We start from the raw sequence: 15159 nt of genomic DNA, 5'->3' as shown, positions 1-15159 counted from the left end.
AGGAAACCATGGGGAAGAAGTCAGGGGTGGTGGTGTTTGTTCAGATCCCACAACCAGAGATGGACGGACGCACCAGGACTGTCAGTTCAGAACCAATCTGGGCTATACCATGAGATCCTGTCATAAAAAAATAAATAAATAAAAATAAAAGCAATAAAAAGCTCAATTTGAAAAGAGGGAGGGAGAGGAGAGGGGAGGGAAGGAGAGGAGAAGATGAGAGAGAGAGAGAGAGAGAGAGAGAGAGAGAGAGAGAGAGAGAGAGAGAGAGAGAGAGAGAGAGACTATCTAAAGACCCAATGCTGGCCAAAGTCCTTATCAGGAAGAAAAATTTTAAAACGAATGGACTCTATTTATACCCCAAATAAACAAGAAAATTACGTGTTCATTTCATAAGTTGAGTCTTGACTTCAGATGGCCAGTGACCACAAGTGTTTGGATTTCATATAAGCATGTTTAAAAGCCCTTAGGCTTGACCCTCTAACCAGGAAGCCAAGCTTAGTCAACAGGTTCACACTGTGAGCAAAGCAGGACACAGAGAGTTGAACAAACTAACTTCCCACCCTGGGAACCCAAGTTAAAGCAGAATGGATGAATCTGTCAATTGTTTCACTGTCCTTGCCTGCTCTTGACGTTGGCATACATCAGCCCCTTGTCTCACCCAGAGTGCATCTTTTGTATATGTGTGGGAAGAAAAAAAACACAGAGGACCCCAATGAATATAAATGTGGGTTTTGTTTTCTAAAGAGCAATCATTTTATTCTTATTATTTTAAAAGCCAGTTGCCAAGTGCAGCTCATAGGCCTGACCCGAGATCATCGGAAGACTGGCTGCTTGTAACAAAGTCCCAGGGGCAGGCTTGGACAGCCTAAGTCAAAATTACCCTGCACTGCCTCTTTCTTCCCATGGGCACTGTGAGCAAAGACAGTATCAGCTTCTGAAGACGGCCATCCCCACTTTCCAGGCTCCAGTGGGGCAAATGGCCCTCTTGTTGCTGAGTGCTTGGATTCAGTTCCATCACAGATGCCTCCTCCTAAACTCACCTCGCACCTCTCACTACCAGGCTCCCACCCACAAATTTTCTTGTGCCTGCTTTCCTGTTTCCTGTACTCCAAGTTCCAAATGCAGCCTCAGAATCCTTCCCTGGCCCATCAGTCCTGACCCTGGTATTTATAAGGTTCTTGTCCATTGCTTCTAGTTGGGGTGACCCATCACCCACCCTTCTGACAGGCACAATTATGTGCCTGAATAAGCCCTGCCTCCTTCAAGCAACATCTCTCTTCTTTCACCTACGTCTATCAGTGAGAATCTTTCTGGTCCCCCAAGGTCCTGTTCCAATGCCACCTCCTCCCATCATGCTCTGAATGGCATAACTACTTGGGTTTCTGCCTTTTTAAATGACTGCTTTGTAAGTGGCGTGAGACAAGCCACAGCAGTTACTGTTTCTATCTGTAGAAACAGTTTCTTACTGTATTAGCCAACATCTTAGTCCTCTTCCCCTTGCTCTGGTGAACCAATCTCTCCTCTTGCCTTGGACTTGATGAGTCTCATTTTCATCCCTTGAGTGACGTCAGTCACTCCTATGACATGGCTTTCTGTGTGGCTCCTCCCTTCTGCAGTGTAGCTCTTTGGCCTCAGTTGGTGTCGGAGAGAATAGCAAGACCCTACGTATTTCCCTTGAAGAAGGACTTGCCTTACTTCTTTCTGTAGGTGGCTTCCTCTAAAGCCCAGTCAAAGAATTCTCAGGGACAGGCTTGGGACCACATCAATTTATAGCCCTACTTATGGGATGCATTCTGGGAAAGGTCAAGGGGTCAAAAATGATGTCACTAAGGGTCTTTCAGATCTATATGAACCTAAATGGATAGAGATGCTGCTGTGGTGACTCCACAGAAAACTTGGAATACTTACTGCTCCTCTCTCCCCCTTGTGGGGGTGCTGGCAGAAAGACAAAACAGGAAGTACACATGTTCTGAGTGAAATGTCCGCTGTGGGCACATGTGTTTCAACACTTGGTCTCCAGAGGGTGGCACTGTTTCAGGATGTTGTGGGACATTTTGGACATGAGGCCTAACTGGTGGATGCAGGACCTAGGGGAGGGGCCTGAAGGTTCTAGCCCAACCCAGTTCTTGCCTAAGCAACTTGCTTCCTGTTTTGCTAAGCAGTAAGCTCTCATAACCAGAACCATGCTGCTTCCGCTGCCCTGCCTGCTCTGGCATGAGGAACTGCAACCTTATGAACAAGTATACACAATCCCTAACAACAGTCTATAAACATTTGCCCTTGTACCTACAAATATGTGTAGCCTTCACCCCTCATCAAGGAAACTCCTTTTTGCAACAGATAGAGACCACTACAGAAAACCCCAACCAATCAAAATGCAGAGTTGTGGAGCTCAGTTCCAGCAGACACATCTACAACAATACTCCCACATCTGAGCTCAGGAAGCACTGTGGGAGAAGGAGTGGGTCTTTGTGGTGAGATTGTGTCTTCTAGTAATATCAGAAGGTGAAGTCTCACCAACATGACTGCCTAAGTGGGAGCTTAACGAAGACACCAACATACATGCCAAACTGCATGGGGAAAAGCTCACAAGGCCTCAGTCCTTCACAAAGAACTACAGGCAAGCAGTAAAGCTGGAAGCAGGAGAGGTGACACTCCCCAGGGAAGAGCATACCAATTGTCCAGTACCCAATGGCCAGACCAAAAACATACATAAAAGTAACATTATATAGACTCAACCGGTTACATTCAGGATTATCATATATGAATATACAAATGCATATATGCATGTAATAACAATTGATGGAAAAAAGACAGTAAACTTGGAGGAGTGCCGGGAGGGTTATATGGAGAATTTGGAAGGAAGAAAAGAAAGCGAGAAATATTGTGATCAAATCACAGTCTCTAAGAAGAATGAATAAAAGAAACATAAAGCTAAATTCTTCTTCCCTCAAGCTTTTCCTGTCAGCATTGTGTCACCATGATAGTCCATATGCTGACCCTCCATGGTCAGCCTAGGACTCCAAGACTCTGCCCAACCCACTAAGTAATAAGTGGAAGCCTGTGGAACAATACTAAGTCAAAGCCTTTATTTGACTTCAGGAGCCAACGAAAGGCCAGTGGTCCATTTGGGAAAGGAGGCAGAAAAGCATAATTTGTCCCTTGATGTGTATTGTCCCAATACACAACCCTCTTCCAAATCTTACAATGAGTGTCCTCCTGAGAGCCCCTGGCCTCATATCTCACAAAGCTGGGGCAAATATTAAAGACCAGCCAGGCAGATAAGAACATCATTGCCAAGGGTTCCAGGAGTCCATGTCATATACATTCATGAGGGAAGACTTGGTGCACCATGGAAGGTTAGAAATATGGAGGGAAAGATCTTCTTCTTTGCCTTTTTCTATACTCTTAGCCTATCTTCCTTCCCCATAAAGACCACACAGTTGAATGAAGAGAGAAGCCATGCCATCTGCCTCTAACAGGTCACTCACTGATGCATTTGCAGGCTTTCATTCTGGGAGGACAGCTGAAAGCCAACAGCCTGTGTGTACCTGATTTCTTATGGATAATCCTCTTTTAAATTTTAATTAGGATGTCTCAAAACCAAGACAGTAATTTATGAAATATCCAAGCATCACCACAAAATGATTAAAATAGATCATTTCCTGGCCTTTTCTACCCCATTCAGAAAAAGAAAGGGGAAATGATAGAAAGTGTCTTCACTTGGCTGCTAATTCCTCAGCTTAGCCTCAATGCTCAGGGACAGTGGATCCAAGGTTCTAGAAGGAATGGGCTTGGGAAATGAATCCATGGTGAGGAAGCCCTGTTGTGAGTGACTGACCTGCTCTGGACCTAAGGTCTCAGGCCTAGCTGGGACATGCTGTTGTGAAATTCTTTTGTGTCCAAGTCTGGTGCTACATCACAGAAGCCTTTCCAAGGACCCTACCTGTGCTACACAGCCTGAAGTAGGCTGCTCTAGCAAGATGGATCTGGAAAGCAAACCTCGTCTCCCTGAGGTCACCAGTAAAGCCTGCCTGTCCCTGGGACTGACCCATCATTACTCCAGGTGGTCAGAGGAACACTTTAAGTGGAGCAGTGGTGCAGACCCCTGGTAGGGACAGCACTCAGGCCTGGGGAGAGTACAATCAAAGGGCAGTTACATCACGGGCAGTCACGTCTAGACAATTAGGGAAGTTGAAAGTTCTTTAGCTGAGGTCCAACCCAGATGCCCTTTCCTGTACTTCTTTGCCTGGCCTGCTGTGGGGGACAGACAGGCATCCAGCATCAGAAGCCAGGCCCTGCGAGTGAATTGGCCTCTTTATTTGGTGGTGGCCAGTTGCAGAGCTGACCTAATGCACAGCCTCACAGCTTTCAACCTCTGAAGGGCCAAAAGGGACACAGGAGCTTTTGTATCATGACAAACAAAGCCAGTCATCATGGGTGAGGTGGGCCTTGAAGTGACAGGGGATGCCTATGAAGCTTTTGAGGATGCTTGTGGCACAGGGTCTTTGATGAGAGGCGGGTTCAGACAGAATATGAAGGAAATTTAGGCTTCAACCCTGCTGCCCACCTGGTCCCACTCTGTGGAAGATTTCACACTAAGTGGCCCATCTCCAACCCAGAGAGAGTTGACATTTCTCTGTCCTGTCTGATGCTACAAAAAGAATCATTTCCAAAAAGACTGTTCATTCCACATTTGACATCTTTACCAAAGCTGATCTTTTAGGCATTCCCCAGTCCCTCTACTGTACCACTACTCCAAAGCAACACCCCCAAAAGGAGGTGTTCCAGTGTATAGATTGGAGAGCATCACAGTGAACCCCAAGACCATCAAGCACCATTGAAAGGAAAGACTATGACATGAAACTGTTGGGAATGTGGGGGCACACACCTGTAATCCCAGTACTTTGGGAGGCTGAGGCAGGAGGAGGATGAATTCAAGGCCAACCTGGGCCACAGAGTAAGATCTGCTTCAAAAAATCAAAACAAACAAGAAAAGTAAGGAAAAGGAAAAACACAAAAGCCAGAAGGAAGGAGAGAAAATGTAGCCTTTGCTTAGCCTGTCCCAGGAAGAAGAAGCAGGACCGTGGGGCAAGAAGGGTTAAACTTGTGTTCTGTTATAAGATAACCCCCCCTCCTCTCCTCTTCTTTTTTTCCTTTCTTTTCTTTTTTCTTTCTTTCTTTTTTGTTTCATCTTCTCAGTAAAACACATAACTTAAAATGAAATCAAATATTAAAAATGACAGACTATATAAGTGCCGTGAGTAACTTCAGGTCACGGAGGGAGGGAGAAGCCAGCAAGTTGTCAGGCACTATCTGTCAGAGTGAATTAGAAACAATCAGCAGAGACTGAAAGGGAAGGTGATTGTTATTAAGCAGCGGGGCTGTGAGCAGGCTACCCAGATGTGGTCATGCATATAAAGGACAGGAAACAGCAGTTTAATTCAGGAAGCCCTGGCGAACAGGGCAGCCGAGAGGAGAAAAGTCCTTTGTCGCTAATAAGCTGGAAGTTACTTTGATAACAGCAGGGTTAGACTCGAGAATAAAACACATTTCTTTCACTACCACACACCATTAATATCGCAGAAATGCGGTCAGAAGAGATGCCCAGTGCGAGCCCAGGAGGAGTGAGTGGCCCTTCCTTCCCCAGCAACACCAGTCAACCCAGCATTCCTCATATGGGCAGCCGCCTCCCTCCTGCCCAGGCTGGGCTCTTCCTGACAGCCTCAGTCTGTCTGTCACCTTCTAGAAATGTCATATCACTAAAAAAAAAAAAAAAGAATAATGATCATATTTCATTATTCTCCAGGACCAGACCTTCCCATCTCAGGGCCTGTGGGCAAGGTGCGCCCCCCACCCTGTAAACAGCCTCTGTATAATGAAGGCCATGTATGCCGCAACGAAAAACAATTTTATATGCAGACAAGGCCCGATTTCGTAAGAAATTACTTATGCAGGCGTTCTGCAATTATCCTGTGATACTTTCAGGCAACAGTCTGACAGCAGTTGTGCAAACAATAAAGGGATTACAGAAATAAAAACAAATAATATTACACACACAGAAACTCCATGTTATATGTGGACCAGATGAAGGGACTGTGCAGAAATGACTTTAGCAGGTAAAGGGGCCAATAGAAAGTGTGGGCAAGATGCAAGGAAGCCTCTTCCCCAAAACACCTGGATGTCACTTCATGGCATCGGAGAAAATACTCAAGTCCCTCAGGTAGGTGTGCCATCTCATCCCCCATCCATATGCTAGGCTACTTCCTTGTCTCTGACTCATGGCTTATCCCAGGGAAGTTGAGGACATTGGACATTTTTGAAGGAAGGAGCAGGTTTGAGGAGCCAGGAAATGGTAGGACATCGGGAAGTGAGCATATTGTCCTTCCAGGTCAACGTGAGCCCAGGGAAAACTTCAGGCCCCCAAGATAGAGGACCAGGAAACGTCTTCTAAATACTGCTGAGAAAAAAAAAAAAAAAAACAACACGGATCAGCCACTTATAGGAACCTTGAAGTTTCCGAAAAGGGAAGTACCTGCCCAGGCAGCTCCCCCTGTGGAGTATAGAGAGGAGTCCTCCCATCACTTGGTTCTCACAGCGACAAGAACCAAGTCTCACCACAGCAATCACCCACAGTGACATGCAGGCACTTGTGACTCAGGTGTTGGGGTGACAGAGAGGAAGGTGGCTTCCAGCAGTCTCACACAGGGCCACCTGACCTCCTTGTTTTCCAGAGCCACCCCTGCTCTGCTGGTAGCTGATGTTGTCAGAGCCATTGCCTCCAACCAGCATGCACTTCCATATCCAGCTGTCAGTGTGGGACTGGCTGCCCATGCTTGTTTCTTCCCATGTGCTATCTGTGCTTCCTAATCGAGGCCATCACATCCAGTGACTGAGGTCAATGCTGGCTAGTCCTTTTATGGCCCCTTCTGTTTGAGAAGCCCCTGTGCCCACTGCTGAGCATGGACTGCGGCCTCATCTGGTCCACATGCTGTTTGCTCAAGGTGTTTGTTTGTCCTCTCACTTGTTTTTTGAAATAGTCTTGCTATGAGGCTCAAGCTGGCCTTAACTCTCTTTCTCCCCTCAGCCTCCCAAGTGCCTGGATTACAGGCCTGTACCACCAGGCCCATTTTGCAGAAACTTTTTAAAGAAGATGTAAACTGGTTGCTAGCAGTAAGGAGGGGAAAAATGAAATATCTATAATCATGTTCTGGAGGTTAGCAGAATCAGACCTCACAGGCGTGGGTTTGACAAGGACATAAAATATGGAAAGATAGGCAGGTGTGTCATATCGGTGCTGCTTAAACCAAGCGCAACAAATTCCAATAATGGCAACAGATAATCCTGGAAAGTGGTCACTGGAAAGGTCAGCAACCACTGCTTACCACTCAGAGGTACCGTGACAGCTACGGCAACACAGAAGACATGCCCCCCACTCCCAAGAAATATTTCCTTTAAGCCAACAGTGGTCCCAGCTTGTCTGGAGCTGCATGAGGTGTGGCTTGCTGTGCTTGTGTGAGAATGTGACAGGGCAGAAACACATGGGGTGGGGGCTGGGGTTCTGACTTTGTCAATGACATCTTATAATCCTAGGCAAACCCCTCACCTCCTCTGGGCCTCAGCCACCTTATGGATGAGATGAGGAGTTGGATCGCAAAGGCTGCTACAAACCCTATGATTCCATGGGCCTATGCGTGAGCCTGAAAAGTCTGCCTGTGACAGACTGCACTATCCAAAGGAACCAGATCTAAACTACACCATTGACAAGACCAGAGACTCTGGTTTTTATTTTAATTTTTTAAAAATTCTTACAGTGTGTGTGTGTGTGTGTGTGTGTGTGTGTGTGTGTGTGTGTGTGTCTGTCTGTCTGTCTGTCTGTGTCTGTGTGTAAGTCAGAGAACACCTTTTGGGAGTAAGTTCTTTACTCCACTGTATAGGTCTGGAAGTCCAAACTCCTCAGGTCATCAGGCTGAACAACTAGTGCCTTTAACCACTAAGCCACCTTACTAAGCCCCTTTTTATTTCTTAATTGGGGTTTCATTATGCAGCCCAGGCTGCCTGGAACTCGCCACATTCCCTCACCTCCTTCTGAATGCCAAGATGGCATATGTACAGCACCAGTGTCTTCTCCCCTGGGATCTCAGCCAGTCCAAGGATCTGGGGTTAGAGGGATTACTCTGTCCAAGCACCCACCACTGGCTCCCAGGGCTGTCCAGGGCATGCTGATTCTGCTAATGTGTACAGAGTAGGTTCCTCCCAGGGCTAGCTGCCAGCTTGGACCAGCCATCAGGCATCCCTCCAGGGGAAACCAGAACACAGTGACCAGATCACCAGAAGCCATTGCAAGGCTAATTCTAATTCAGTTATCTAGGAGAATCTCCACACCTGGGATGGCCTGTTTTTCAAGATGCTTTCTTTGGTTGAAAGTAGCAAGCAGGAAAGGAAGAACCTGGGGTGTAGTGCTAAATGGTGTGTTTAGCAGTTGCAAGACTACAGGGTTTATTTAACAGCACCTCAAAACAAAACAACTAAAGACAAATGAACAAATAGAAAAAATTCACTTGCCGGGCGGTGGTGGCTCACACCTTTAATCCCAGCACTCGGGAGGCAGAGGCAGGCAGATCTCTGTGAGTTTGAGACCAGCCTGGGCTACAGAGTGAGTTCCAGGAAAGGCGCAAAGCTACACAGAGAAACCTTGTCTCAAAAAAAAAAAAGAAAAAAGAAAAAGAAAAAATCCAAACTCACCATGGCCTTACAAAGCCATGCTTAAATAGGGTGCCCCACCACGTTTTTGTCTTGCATTTTCTTACAGCGTCTGTCCACCTGACATCATCTTATCCACAGGTTCCCCTGCTTCTGACTCCTACTTTCAACTCCTGTAATATGAGCTCCCTGTGGTCCAGAACTCAGACTGTCTTGACCATGTTGTTCCCAGTGCTTCTAAAGGATCCTTCTAAGTCAGCAAGAGCTACAGTCAGACTCTGGCCTTCCTAGCTGCTATGGCTTGAATCTGAACCATCTGAACAGGTTCATGTCGTGTTGACTGCTTAGCCACCAGCTGGTGGCACAGTCCTCAGAGATGGGGTCTAGCTAAAGGAAGTGAGTCACTAGGGTTAGACCCTTAAGAACATCTTGCCTTGGCCTTCTTCCTGTCTTGTGTGTTCTACTTCCTGTTCACTATGACACAAACTTCTCTCCTCTACCGCATGCTCCTGCCACCATGAGGCTCTGCCTGAGTATTTGAGGTCAAGGGACCACAGACTGAGCCCTCTGAAATCATGAGCCAACACAATCCTCCTTGCTTTAAATTGTTTATGTCAAGAATTGGGTCACTGTGACGAGGAAAGAAAATTAGGGGTGTAATGCCACCTGCTAGATATGCCTCCTGAGGCAGACAGATTAATTTCCACAACCTCAGTTTCCAAGCCCAGAAAGTGAAAGTAAATGATGAGGTCTGTCTGCTAGGGGCTCCATGTGGATTGAGATAATCTCAAAGAGCTCTTAGACATCAGTAAGTTCCCCTCTGCCTGCTCTCCCTGGAGAAATCAGAACTCCATTCCTTCACTCCTTGTCTACAAAGGAGTTACAAGCAACCCTTACCTCCATGAGTTCCAAAGTATCCTGGCAAAGTTCCAACGGAACACAAAGCATGCCCCCATATGTACACTTTATCAATTTCACATAGAAACTTCAATCTCCATCTCTCTTCTCCACTCGCAAAGCACCACTGTGTAGTATTCAACGAAGGTGATGCCTGCTGTGGAAGGGATGGCTTGGGGTCAGTAGAGCCACAGCAGGACCAGCCTCTGAGTTCAGCATGTTTGTGGTTCCCATCGCCCTGCTACCTCCTCTAGTTCCCATCACCTCCTAGACCAGTGTGACCAGCTGGAGGCCAAGCACTCAATGCCTGAGCCTGTGGGGACAGTTCTGATTCAAACCATTATAGATGGGAAAGCTGCCGTCTGATGGTAGTGCTTGATTTTGGAGACCAATCTTTTAAAAGCACTGAAACATTGGACAGGACAGTCCAATTTTTGCCCACAGGGAGCTCAGGTAATAGGAGCTGAGAGTGGGAAGCAGTGGAATGGAGGTCCTAGAGGTTATGAGTACCATTTCCTCTGGATGGTCCTAGCCCTCATGGCCTGATCATGGGGGACTTCATGAGGGATGGACTATGGACTTGAGGCTGTCTGCCCTCTTTAGAGAGGTATTCTCTGATGGCCGGGCGGTGGTAGTGCATACCTTTAATCCCAGCACCCGGGAAGCAGAGCCAGGCGGATCTCTGTGACTTCTAGGCTAGCCTGGTCTACAGAGTGAGATCCAGGACAGGCACCAAAACTACACAGAGAAACTCTGTCTCGAAAAAACAAAAAACAAAAAACAAAAAAAAAGAGAGAGAGAGGTATTCTCTGGATACCCATGTTGTAGTGACACATGGTCATTGCAGTGTATTTCTTAGCTTTTCTGTTTTATTTTATTTTATTTTACTGGTATGTTTTTGCAGTGCTCAGGATTAAACACATGATAGACAAACTGAGCCATGCTTCCACCCATTTTATTACTTATTTACTTTAAAATTTTTAGAGACAGTCTTATTAAGTGTCTAGGTTGGCCCTGGACTCAAGATTCTCCTGCTTCAGCTTAAGAGTTGAGATTACAGAACTGGACTTGTATACTACACAGCTGGACTTGTGTATACTACCACAGCTGGATTTGTATACTATTGTGGCTGGACTTGTGTACTACTGCAGTTGGACTTGTGTACTATCACAGCCGGATTAGTGCATTATCACAGCTGGACTTGTGTACTACCACAGCTGGACTTGTGTACCACAACTGGACTTTTGACTTTTTATTTTGAAACAAGTTCTCTAAGTTGCCCAGACTGGGCAATCATTCACTCTGTGGCCAGGTGGGTTGAGGTCTTCTGATGCTCCTGCCTCAGCCTCCTGGGTGCTGTGGAGTTGTAGGTGGTTGCCAGCAGTTCTGGTCTAAACATCAGTTACATAAGGCTTCATGCATTTTTTTTCTGCTATGGCCTGCTGGTTATTGTCAAAATGGGAAAGCTCATGTCCTAGCTGGATGCAAAGCCTTCATCCTGAGGAATATTCATGTTGGACTCAGGCAGTCCCTATAACCATGTGCTGGTGGCAGCAATTGATCACTATCCCCTCAAAGTGACAGCCACCATGTGCAAGAAGGAAACAGAGAAGAGATCAAAGATCAAGATTTTTGTGTGTGTGTGAGTTTATAACTACAGTAACCGCATGTTCACAAGGTACTCTGTGGATATCTCCCTGAACAAAGATATCATTGATAAGGATGTTTTCAAAGACCCAGCTCTGAAATTCAAGGCTAGATGAGAGTCCAAGGTCAAGTCTGAGGAGAGACACAAGATGAGCAAGAACAAGTGGTTCTTCCAGAAGCTTAGGGTTTCTTTCCATCATTAAAATAAATACCAGGGGAGAAAAGACTTCACCAAGTGTCCTTTTCACAGAACTGCAAAGGTGGGAGTCAGGAGAGTCCCCTGCATGGAAGTCCAGGCTCTCAGAATAGCTTAGGGCCACATCAGGACCTCGCCTCTCACTTGCTGTCAGCTCTTCTCAGCTCAGGCCTCTGGGGAGGTTTCCAACTCCAGGGTTTGGGGAGACTGTGTTCTGGGACTGAAATTCAACAAGAGACTGGTAGAGAGGCACCCATATATCCTTTGTTTTCCTGAGACCTGTCTCTTATAGCTTCTCAGAGGATAAGAATTTGTTCTTGAAAGTAAAGTTTTCATCTTACTTCCAGGTCACGTGACACCCCCTCCCTAAGTCATCTAAAGGTGTGCATTTCCCATCGAGAAAAATATTCCCATGCCTGCTTATGGGCTACCCCATAGACCTCACATATCTCAGTCCCCTGCCCACGAAATCTCATTTACATGGCATTTATGAATATACACTGCTAGCATTGTTTTATCTTCATATTAGTTATTGCCACTCTTTTTCTGGGTCAAACTCATAAACTAAACTCATAGACACACACATGTAGGAAGGGCAGAGTGAGTATTGGGTTATTGAACATGTCTCCTGCATATGAGCAGGGACATTAATGATTGTCCTTTATGTTCCAGGAAGCCCAAAGTTTAGCCCAGTGACTAGCTGCAAAATATGTGTCTCAGTGTTGGGAAACCTCACGAGCCGCAAACCACTGCCTGCCGTATGTGCAGTGTGCAGGATGCTCAAGCTAGGCATGATGTGCGTCTCTCACAGGAGAAGCCCATGACAGTGTAGGGGGCACTCTTGTGCTCATTCTTGCTTCCCTTCCCATCCCATCCCATCCCAAAGGGAGTCAAGGGGGAAGTAGCTAGCATGGCGTCAGTGCTTCTGTTCCCACCTCAAGAAGCCCAGAGTATGGAATGTTCTAGAACAAGCCAATACACTTGCTCTCTCAACAGCCAACACTACCAACTCCCTACCAGAGGCCCTCTGCAGCTATGCTAAACCTGGCCTTCAGATATCATGAGCATCCACACTGCAGAATTCCTACCATCAATGTAGCAGCTGAATGCTGTAAGACTCCGAACTCCCCCATCTGTGTTTTGCCTCCCAAGAGGGAAAATAGTCTTCACAGACATTCCCTTATCTGGCAGGCAGATTCCAAACCTTACTGGCAACCACGGGCTTGTTTTCCCAACCCAGCAGCAAAGGAACCAAAAATTGTTCCCGCCTGCGATATGCCGAGGAGGGACCTAGCCAGAAGCTCCGTCTGCAGTCTCTAGGCTGGAACTCCTGAGCTGCCCACCCCCCTTCCTAGAGGGCACCTTGGGATCTCCAAAGTCACAGGCCTGCCAGGCCGTTGAGGGCCCCCACTACTGCTTTCGTTAACTGCTCCTTTTTCTGAACATAGAATACACCCACTAAGAAGCTGCGGGGAAAACACTCAGCGCAGTGTGAAATCAACACTTTCCGACTCAAATAACGGGGTAAACCAGGGAAAACTTCCAACCTTCTCACTGTAGACATTTTCCTCCCACAAGAATCCCAGGGCCTTGACGCCACCATCAGCCTGTCCCCTGCTTCCTGCATATGGGGGAGCCCCCCAGACCTGGCTTTTCACAGGTTGCTAATTCCTTGTATTTTCCCCCCATCTGGCCTTTCACATTCTTAATCCTGGAACCCTGAACCCAAGCAATTGCTAATAAGCCAATATGGGATGATAACCGTGTAAGTCTAATTGATAGGAGTCTCTATCGACTGGCCTTGATGTCTATCTGAGCTTCTCAACAGCCAAGATTTAAATGTTTCATTTTATTTTTAACTTTCACTTTCCCTCATTGCAGCAAAGAGGTATGGTTTCACTATCAGAAAGAATCACTGTGCAGAATAATTGATGACTTCAGCTCAGGCTTTCAGAAAAGCCATTTCAAATCTTCACTTTGATTTGGTTGTATCAAAACTACTCAAAATAACAGCAGCACTTTTCTTGGAACCAGAAGACTTGAACAGCACCTCAGGATTTTGAGCTGGAGCTTCATCTCTACCCCCGAAGAAAACTCCAAAAAGGAATTAAGCCACGGAGTGGAAAACACAACATTGGGGTGAAGCACCACGAGAAAATAGAACATTGTTCTTCAGAATCCTTTTGTTTCAAACCACCACCACCTAAACAAGAAAGGAATGCCAATCCCCAGGAGCCACAGCCCAGGGTTTACTGGGCGGGTGCAGAGAGACTTGGCTGGAGTGCATAGTGGTTAGCTTGAATTGGATTTGTGTGAAGTCAATAGGGCAAAGCAGAAAGAAATGTGGAATGTCCGGGCAGACAGCTTTAATAGGGGGAGACTTACCTTAACACCCTCACTGCATGCTTGACTTAAGGACTGTCAGTCTAGTAAGAATATATCCCCAGAAAAGATGCACCGGATGCAGGCGCTAAAAGATGGCCAGAAGGATGTCCTCGCTCCCTGTCACAAATAAAAAAGGAAATTAAGAAAGAAACCATGTAAAGCAAAATGTAACAAATTCAGGAAATCACAGCCACACTCCGAGGTCAAGGAAACTCAGCTGCAAAGGTTAAAGATGAAATCAAATCCAGAGTATGAGAATGGAAATCTATCCCCATGCAAGGCCACCGGTGACGCGCTGTAGACAAGAAGCTAAATACTGCCTAGCACTGGGATCCTCTATTTCCATCAGATCAATAAGAGCTTATATTTATCAGGATTCCAAACAGCTGCCACTTTTGACAACCTCCACTTTATTTTCTCACTCCTTGCGCTGTATCAGGGCAAAGAGGACCCGAGAAGCAGCTTTTAATGCTATTTACACCTGAAGACACAATTCCATTAAGAGGTCCTGTTTTGTTAAAGAAACAGGGACTGATATGATTATATTGGCAGGAACGGGAAGTGCCTTTGTTCTTCTCCCCAGGTCTTCCCCTCTGCCAGCCAGACCCTGCGAGGAGAAGGTCTGACGCAAAGTCAGTGTACAGACACTTCTTTTTCGTTATTGCTGTTCAAACTTGCCATTTATAGAGGGAGGAAGGACTCTGCTAAAATGGTTACCCCTCTAATCGTCTGTACGGCAATATTTGCTATCAGGCATTCTAAATAGATTATCAGCAGTCCATCTGTGTCATTATTGATTTATAAGGCTTTAAGCAGCTTTAGAATGGAAGCTTTCCCACCGAGGGGCTCCTTGTATAAATCAGAGCCGTGCTCAAATATAGCAGCCATCATTCAAGATATTGTTCTTCAAATCATAACAAGAAGGAGAAAATGATAAATTGCTTGTAATATACTGATCCAAACTGATATGCAAATCTTGTTTTTAAAATATATTACTTGAGTAAAAAGAGGCATCATTAACATATGAATGCTATATGCAAATGATCGTGACAGAGCAGATGTTGGCGCATGTAATTGACCTATATGTGAATTGCATCAGAACCCTTAACTCCATTAATTCACTACCCAGTAACTAGATATTGTCCAAAAAGTACATTCTTTGAAACCATATACTGGAAGCAAAGCTGACAGGGTTCCAAGGATTCAGAAACAAGGTCACTGTCAGTAGTATTTTGCTGTCATCTGCATTCCCCTTCTTATGGATGACATCATCATGTGGCCGTGTAAATCGATCACTTAATAGCATTTAGGAAATACTGCAGTGGGGAACA

At 46.0% G+C, this 15159-nt stretch overlaps 1 protein-coding gene across 24 annotated transcripts in view; it reads right to left on the bottom strand.

Moving 5' to 3' along the window:
* Znf536 (zinc finger protein 536) overlaps nucleotides 1-15159 on the bottom strand; it is a 466964-nt gene that overhangs the window by 328381 nt on the left and 123424 nt on the right. For 20 of the 24 annotated variants that reach the window (XM_052759999.1, XM_052759991.1, XM_052760004.1 and 17 more), the window contains one exon: nucleotides 13829-13945. The exons of the other annotated variants lie outside the window; for them this stretch is intronic. The gene's annotated coding sequence lies outside the window, so the exon portion shown is untranslated. The remainder of the gene's footprint in view (nucleotides 1-13828; nucleotides 13946-15159) is intronic. 24 annotated transcript variants of the gene reach the window in all.

This window comes from Peromyscus californicus, unplaced genomic scaffold (assembly GCF_007827085.1).
Source record: "Peromyscus californicus insignis strain IS unplaced genomic scaffold, ASM782708v3 Scaffold_4__1_contigs__length_199733344, whole genome shotgun sequence".
Lineage (NCBI taxonomy): Eukaryota > Metazoa > Chordata > Mammalia > Rodentia > Cricetidae > Peromyscus > Peromyscus californicus.
The sequence above is the reverse complement of the archived record's forward strand: the minus strand, read 5'-3'. Positions and strand labels throughout refer to the sequence as shown.